Source organism: Mustela erminea, chromosome 9, assembly GCF_009829155.1.
Source record: "Mustela erminea isolate mMusErm1 chromosome 9, mMusErm1.Pri, whole genome shotgun sequence".
Lineage (NCBI taxonomy): Eukaryota > Metazoa > Chordata > Mammalia > Carnivora > Mustelidae > Mustela > Mustela erminea.
The window spans coordinates 24,044,311-24,053,525 of NC_045622.1; positions in this window are offsets into that span (position 1 = coordinate 24,044,311).

The following is a 9,215-nucleotide window of genomic DNA, read 5'->3' on the forward strand; positions in this document are numbered from 1 at the left end:
ACCATCATGTAAATATGTTACCTGGAAACCTATTGAAGGGGCGCCTGGGTGACTCAGTCGTTAAGCATCAGCTTTCAGCTCAGGTTATGATCCCAGGGTCCTGGGATGGAGCCCTGCATCAGGCTCCCTGCTGGATGGGAAGCCTGCTTCTCCCTGTACCCTTCCCCCCTGCTCATGATCTCTTTCTCTCTCTCATATTCTAATTTTTTTTTAATTTTTTAAAGAAAAAGCATTGAAAAGGTGCCACTCTAAGGAGCAACCCTTGGGCATGGCTCTTTTGCTGTCCAGCCCCTGTCCCACACTTAGCTGGGGATCTGCCTCCTGGAGGGTCCCCCACCATCAGCTGCACGACTGGGCTCGTGTCCAGCATGTCCCGAGAAGAAGGCAGAGAAATGGTGCTCAGTATCAATGGGGGAGAGAAGGGCGGTAATAAAGAACTAGGATGGCGGGGACGGGGGAGACCAGGGGACTGGATTCTGGTGAATAAACAGAGACTTCAGCCCCTACTCGGAACGAGCTTTGTGTTTCACAAAAAGCACACTGGACACTTCATCATATGGAAAGCTTCTGAAATTGACTACGTACTCCTTCAGCCAGGGAGTCCAGCTAAAGGATTATGAAAGGTCAGCTGATTTCTGGACTACAAATCCCAGTCTCCCTTGGGAGGGGGGGGACGGACGCTTCTGAGAGGAAGTGGTTTAGCCAGTCAAACCTCTAGGGCTTCAGCCAATTGAAAAAGGATATGGAGGGAAGCTTTCTGAAAGGAATGTCGGCTCACGTGCCTGGGGTCTGTCTCCCTCTCTCACTCTGACTTGGCCTCCTGTCTAATTGTTTCAGTCTGTCTGAGCTGGTAAATTCCTAAGCACATAGTCAATTTACACTTCGCTTAAAAGCTCTAAGGGGAAACAGAAAAAGTTTCCAGTGAGACCACTCACTTACCTACAATTGCTAAACTAACCTTCTGGATTTTAACCGAGTTCGTTACCTCCTGCGTTTTCTTAGCGGGAAGAGGGAGGCAATTGAGGTAGATAAATGAACAAGGATATAAAGCCAGGGGTCCCGGGTTCAAATTCTGACCCTTCCACCTACTGGGCAACTCATTGGCACCTCCAAACTGGGGAGCTGGGTAATAGCTCCTGCGAGCTCCTTGATGACCCATGTGGAAAACCCTTTATTAAATACTGTACAGGAAGTGTATATAGATATATGTAATCACTGTTATCGCTAGTATTTGCTAGGTTTTTCCAAGAACTTCTATTAAATCCTCGGTAACTGGCGAACACTTTGTTAGGCGAGTGGAGTACAGGGTAGACTTCGTTTTGTGGTCAATAAGGCATTTTTCCAAACGAGTGAAAAGTGGAGTAAATTGGATTTTCCAGAGACCCACTGTGTCTTCCCCATCCCTGGGAGGCCTTTGTGCCCCACTTGGGCTTCTGCCCTTTGCTGGCTCTCTCTGTACACCTAAAGACCTCAGAGCAGACCGCCAAACTGCAGGATGTTACAAATAAAATGAGATTGTTATGAAAGAATGCTAAAAATGCCCTTTGTCAGAAAGGCTGGGTTGGGTTTTTAAGTCAGCTAAGAAATAGAGGCTGGGAGCTGGGATTTTATGCTTAGTAAGCTTGGCTCCAGATTGTTTACAGACCCAAAGCAGCCTGTACTTTCCATGAGAGGAGAGAATAGGGTTTTGTTTGTTTGTTTGTTTGTTTGTTTGTTTTTGTTGTGGAGACAGTAGGCACACAGGAGTGGGCCATCCTTACACGCTGAGAGAATAAAGAACAGAGACAGAGTCAGAGAGACCTGGGGGTGAAGCCCGGCATTGCCACTCTCCTCATGATAGCATAACCGTATCTGAGCTTGATTTTTCCCATCTGTAAAATGAAGATTAGAGTCCTAACTGTACAAGGTTATCAAAGGGGTTAAGTAAGACACTACAAGTGAAAATGATCTGCATGTTGAAAAGAACTATGGAAATACAAGATATCGTCTTGGTAAGTAGCTCTCTGTTCTTCTCTGATATCATAAAATGGAGTTAAATCATACTCCTTAATTTCTGTGTCTCTTATGAATGTACTATTTTAATTTCAAAAAATTGTCAAAGCTCGAAATGGTCACACACTTACAGAAAAGTTGAGTTTACAGAGAACATGTTTTATTGAGCTACTCGAGAGCAAGTTGCCAACCTGAGGCCCCATCACACCCAAATACTTCAGTGTGAATTTCCTACAAAGAACAACATTCTCTGAAATAATCCAGTAGGATCTTGAAAAATCAAAAAATTAAGAGAGAGAGACTACTAGCATGGAACCCTCAGGCACCATTCACCCTTAGCTAATTGTCCTACTATTGCCCTTTGTAGCAAAAGGATTCTGTTGATAATCTCGATTATACTTAATTGTCCCATTTCTTTAGTCTGCAACACTCCCATGTCTTTCCTTGACTTTCAAGACTTTGACAACATTGAATAGTATAAGACAGTTATTTTGTAGAATGGCCTTCCATTTGGAGCTGTCTGGTATTTTTTCATGATCAGATCTAGACTAGGCGTCTCTGATGGCAGTACTACAGAGTGATGCTGCCTTCTCCGTACACGCTTTCAATTTAATCCATTATTAATCAAATTCATATTGTGGTGTCTTCCAGTCTTCTCCATTGTACAGGTACTCTTTCCCCTTTGGAATTAACAATTATCTTGTGGGGCGCCTGGGTGCTTCTGTTGGTTAAGCAACTGCCTTCGACTCTGGTCATGATCCTGGAGACCTAGGACTGAAGCAGGAAGTCTGCTTCTCCCTCTGACCCTCCCCTCTCATGCTCTCTCTCTCTCTCTCTTTATCTCTTATTCTCTCTCCCTCAAATAAATAAATAAAACCTTTTTAAAAAATCAAGTATTTTGTGGGTAGGTGTTTTGAAATTATAGAAATATCTCATTCATCTTTAGATTTCCATGTGTTCATTTATTTATGTCTCTAGAGACTTAGTTTCTTATCCCCTGGATATATGTTCTTATCATTGTTTAATGTGATGATGACCTTGCCCCAGTGGGAGGCCATTTAAGTTGGCTTCTGTGTCCTTTGATATGTTCCCACCAATCTTTGAGCACTTTCTTATTTTTCCAGCTCTCTGTCCCAACCATGAAATCTGTTGTTTCTCCAAGGATGACTGGTTCTTTTCCACAGGAAATTATATTTAGAACCCAATATCTCGGTGCTAGGTGTGCTCATTGCAATTGCACTGTTACTGTTCCCACGCCTTTTCAGGGGACAGAGAAAGGCAACATACATATCTATGTATACATACATCACGTAGACACAAACACACACACACATACACACACACACACACACATCCATATCCATACATACGCTGTGTTAGTCATGGTTCTCCAGAGAAACAAACTGAAGAAATTGGAAAGCCAGCGATGTCATTCAATCCAAGTGAGTCCAGAGGCCAGAGAATGGTGTGAGAGTGCAGGCAATTGTATAAGTCCCAGTCTGATCCCGAAAACCTGAGAAGCAAGAGTGCCAGTGTCTGGGGGCAGCAGAGGTCTCAGATCAAACAGAGAAGGAGAATTTGCCCTTCCTCCCCCTTTTTGTTCTATCCAACAGACTGGCCCTCAGCAGACCGGATGATGCCTACCCAATTGGTGAGGAAGACCTTGACCCAGTCTACTGTTTCAAATGTCAATCTGTCCTGTAAACACCCTCACAGACACAGCCAGAAAAAATGTCTTACCAGCCCTCTAGGCGACGCTTAGCCCACTCAAGATGACAATTAAATTAGCCATCACGTATGCTTAGACATTGGTATCCGTATTTATTTCTTTTCTATCTATATATATTGAAAAAGTGAAGTTCGTGCGAATGCATCCTTTTCCAATTGAACTAACACCACAGGGTTCACCTAGTTTTCCCCTTCCATATTGTGATTCTCCTATTTGACAGTGACAAACAGGATTCCCCTTAAGCAGAATATATGCACTTGCTTTTCAGTTGTCCTGCATGTGACCCGTCTCCTCTCCCTGCCACACTCCCACCCCCATGGGACCTATTCCTTTCCCTGCTCTGGCTGTCAATTTCCATCCCAGTGACCCCACTACGTGGCCTCCAGCCTCACCCTACACAGCCCATGCTTCCATATCGATGTCCTCCTCACCCTGTCCAAGCTCTCACATTCCAAGCCAGACCACCCTTCTACAGTGACACCCTCCTCCATCTGCTCAAGCCCTGGCTCTCATGACAGGTCGCACCACAGTCCCCCACGGGCACTATCTTTCCTCCACTTGGGTGCTAACTCTGTACTCCATGCCCTTCTCACCTGGTGCACACCCTACTACCACTGTGCTCTGATACTCTGTTCCCCATGTGGCTTCAAGAATAAATACTTCAGGAGAGAGAGGAAATGAATGGAAAGGAAGGGAAAGGGAAGAGGGAAAGGATGAGAAGCCGATAGAGGGGAGATCCATAAATAGACATTTCAAAGGCACGTATCTCACTGAACGTGTGTACGTTTTGGCCGTTGGGTGGCCGTGGGTGAGGACAAGGGATTCCAAATCGCTCTAATGTGTGATCTCCACCTGTCTCTGCATTCTCTCTCTCTCTCTCTCTCTCTCTCTCTGACACACACACACACACACACACACACACACAGACACCCTTGCACCTTTTGAGATGCAAAATCTGGGCAATAGTTAAGAGAAAGGAGAAAAAAGGAGAAGAGTTAGCCAGAGAGGCTAGGAAACTAGGAGTTAGCTGGGGATGGGCATAAAATGAAACGAATGATCTTGTACTAGGTATCCAGGGGAGAAACTGGAATAGTAAGACCGGGTAGAGATATGCACAGCCAGTGTGGAGAAACAATGCTCTAGGATATGCCATAAATGTTTTCTGGTAGAGGTGAGGGTGAAGAATGGGATCAACTTTTTTTTTTTTTTTTTAAGATCTATTTATTTGACAGACAGGGATCACAAGTAGGCAGAGAGGCAGGCAGAGAGAGAGAAAGAGAAGCAGGCTCCCTGCTGAGCAGAGAACCTGATATGGGGCTCGAACCCAGGACCCTGAGATCATGACCTGAGCCAAAGGCGGAGCCAAAGGCTCTTTAACCCACTGAGCCACCCAGGCGCCCCTGGAATCAATTTTTTAATTACTCTTGGTTACTCAGCAGTACTAAGACCCGGGATCTATTTGTATTTGAAGGTCTGTGCCCTCCTCCATTAGACTAGAAGGACATGAAGGGTAGGAACCGCTGTGTCTAATGTTTTGTTTTTAATTCCTAGCACCTAGTGAGTGCTTGGCTCTTTAGAAGGGTCTGATACATGTGTCTGTTGTTTGTCAAATTGCACCTGTGGGCAGAAAATATCTGAGCACGGGTGCCCAGCAGGTCTGAGATGCAGGGCGAGGTGTCTGCCCTGAGCCTTTCTGGTTAACTCCAGACACACAGAGAGAAAATGAAAACATGAGAGATATAGTTAAAGTATAAGACCAGAGCACTATTATAATTTGCTGGCAATGTTTACCAAGTCGGTGTCTGTTATTAACTGTCTTTCCCCAGAAGATGTAGCATTTCCTTCCCCACGGACTCTTATATTGTCTCGAGGCTCTGACTTTCAGAAATGTTTAATCAAGCATCACATATATTCTAGTGATACTTTCCAGATACCTCAGCTTTTCCTGACAACTCTCCATTCCTTTGCTCTGCTTTTGTCTTGTTGAGGAACTTCTACTTATCTGGTGGTTTTCTGAGTAACTCAAAGTTTTGTCATTAACCTCCCCCCCGACACACACACAAACAAGACAACATATGCCTCCTCAGAAACCAATAGGTATAAGACATCCACCTTGAGACCTTGAAAATGTGGAGAATTCCAACTCTCTATCCAAAGGAACGCTGTCTATAGGGAGGAAACACACACTTGCCACCAATTCTGAAAAGCAAAGTTAATTAGATTGGAGCTTAAATCTGCCTTCAGAAGAGAACTGCTGATGGTTCTCGAGTCCTCTTTTTACACTGAATGTTAACAAACTTCAGTGATTGCTTGATCAGAATCCGAGACATACTTTTCTAAGGTGTCCAATTCTTTAAGTGGCTTTAATCCAGCAACCAAATTCTAGACTTGCCACTTGTGCTCAAAGCTAACTCCCGAAGACTTCAGTCAGATTGGAGTGAAGAGAGAGGCAGAGGAGAACAGGGATTTCCATCCCCACAGTAAGGTGTGTGGCCAAAGACACAATCTTCCCCAAGCTGCCCTTCATGCTGAGGACATGTGCATTCTGCTAGAAAAAACAAGCCCCTTACCTGTAGGAGCTTTGTTTTATTCCAAGAAGAATATCCTGAGTATTTGCAGGGTTTTCCGAAAACTCTGGAGATGCCATATGAATAACTTCCCTACAATGTGCTCTTAGGTTAAGTTTTACGTTGCCAGAAATATCTAGAGGGCGCCTGGGTGGCTCAGTGGGTTAAGCCGCTGCATTCGGCTCAGGTCATGATCTCAGGGTCCTGGGATCGAGTCCCACATCGGGTTCTCTGCTCAGCAGGGAGCCTGCTTCCTCCTCTCTCTCTGTCCGCCTCTCTGCCTACTTGTGATCTCTCTGTCTGTCAGATAAATAAATAAAATCTTAAAAAAAAAAATGAAATATCTAGAAACCAGAAGATCAGTTACTCAGTTTGTTGAGAGTTAATTACAAATGGCCCCACAGCTTTGCCTTAGCAAATGCCCAAAAGGCAACAGAGAAAAAAACTGGAGTCAAAACAAGTTCTCGGAATTCACAAGCAGTAGGTCCCTGGAGGAACCCTATTCCACCTCCAGCACTTTGGGTGATCAGAGCAGACAGACAAACGTCTTTTATGTAGGAGGTCCTCCTAGTTTTCCGGGGAGAAACTATGACCAAAAGCCAGGACTAATAACTTGGTTTCTAAGCCACAAGTTTAACGATCTAAAAGCGAAAAATCAGTTTACTCAGAGTCACAGCATCTTTAGAAGGTGAAAACCATCCCTCTCTAAATCCTCAACCATCTTCATCTCAGAGAAAAAAATGGAAAGATTGGCCTAACCCTGGAATTTCCTGGTCTTAGTGGATTTACGACCAAAGATCCAGCGGATGACCCCGGTCATAACTGCTGGCTACACAGCAAATTCAATTATCCTAAATTCCAGGACACCGCCCTTCCTCCTGTCCCTCACCCCTTCCTTATCATAATCTTTCCTGGGCCATCAACCCCCGCTGGGTTGTCTGAACCCACATTTAATCTCTCAGCAAAGCTCACTCAGAGCTAACCATCGATGCTGGGGACATCTCATCGGAGGGACAAAACTACATTTTTGGTGAAGAGCAGTGACATAAATTCAGCCCCAGCCAGGCTCAACCAGCACAAAGGATTAAGTAAATCAGTCCTGTCCCCCTCTTTCCAGCCATCTCCAAGGATGCAGCAAACAGCATTAGGATATGAGAAGTTGCTGCTTGATCGACCAGCTCTTGGTTTCAGCTTGGGTGGTGATCTTGGGGTTGTGGGATCGGGTCCCTTGCGGGACTCTGTGCTCAGCACTGAGTCTGCTAAAGTTTCTTTCTCCCTCTCCCTCTGCCCCTGCCAACTCCCCCAAATAAATAATCTTTTAAAAAAATGTTTGAGAAGCACTGCTAAGTTCTTTACTTGCTAAGCCAACTACTGTCACCTCATTCTGAACCCCTCAAGGCTTACCTGAAGCTCTTGGCTTGGCTGTCCTCGGGTCACAGCCCAAGGGTGGTGGTCAGGAGAGTCCTACGTCACAGGGCAGCCCTGGCTCTTCCCTGAGTGCGGCGGTGGGCATGGCAGGCACCCAGACTGGCTGGCCAAGGCCACCCCCTACTGTCACAGTCACAGTTCGAACGACGCAGCCCAGCGCCTCCTCGGAGAGCAGCCCCCAGCGTCAGCTGCCAGGACACATTTAACTCCCACGCTTCACCTGGAAATCTTAAATTCTGTTATGAGAGGCCTAAAAATGTCATTATTTTATTCCAGGATGCTACATGGCCACTGGACTTAGACTAAAACGTGGCCTTTTGGGGAGGAAGGAAGTAACCCTGAGTTAAGTAGGTTATCAATTTTCATCTAATCCTTACAGCAACCCAGGGAGGTAGAGACTACTGAGCCCGATTGTGGTGGAGGATTCCAAGGCTCTGAAATTACCTTAGTAGGTGGACTTGCACGCAGGCCTGCTGTGTCCCCCTGAAACGCGAGGGAGCCCACGGCACCTTCTGACTCTTCTGGGGTTTTCCACCTGTGGGAACTCATCTCCTCAACACCTGCCAGAGGAGACAGAACAGCCCAGAGAGCTGTTTCACCTCAGAGCTGAAACACAATGCACTTAATAGTTTTCAAAGCGTCTTCACGTTTGTTTTTTGTTTTTTGTTTTTTGTTTTTTTCCTGGAATAACCTCACTCTGCATATTTGACTTATTTCCGTGTTTATCATCTGTCTCTCCCCGCTGGAGTGTAAGGCCCATGAGGGCCTGGTTTTATCCACTTTGGTCCAGGCTGCAGCGGGGGCCTTGAACTGTAGTTGGCGCTGGATAGGTGAAGAGCACCTCTTGCACGAATGGCGGTCCTGTCAGATGTCCTTGGCTTGGTGCGCCTGTTAGGAGGAAGGGATGGGAGGTCCGGCAGCAGCCTGCCTCCTGCCCAAACCCTGATTTGACAAGTAGATGCTCTTTTAGATGGAGGAGGAAGCTGCTGTCGAAGTTTCTAGAAGCCTACCTCTCCAGCAACGTTTGGTCCACCAAAGAAACGTTTGTTTTGAGAAACATTCCTGGAAGCTCTCCCCCCACCCCCACCTCGAGGTCCCAGGGGAAAGGGCCACCTGGCAGCGCCTGGTCCATGGGCCCCCCTTCCCTTCACCCCCAGCCTGGGTCCCTCCTGCAGCCCTCTGAATCCAGCCCATTTAAAATGCCCTTTGAAAAGGTCTCTGTTTGGGTGAGTGCCGTGGGCTCTGCCTGGAGAGCGGCAGATTATCTGAAAATAGGTGTTATTGATTACAACCAGGTGGTCTTTGTGGAAAGGCGTCCACTTGAACCAAAATAAATATTTGCGGGCACAAAGAACAAGCCGGGCCCTGTTGCGGGGCGGGGGGCGTGCTCGCGATCCGCGCCGGCAGCCAGCGGCCCCTTCTGGCCTTGGGCGGCCGTGGGGCGCGTCGCTGCGCAGCCCCGGGATTGTGTTTCTTCAATTAGGACAGAAACGCGCCGG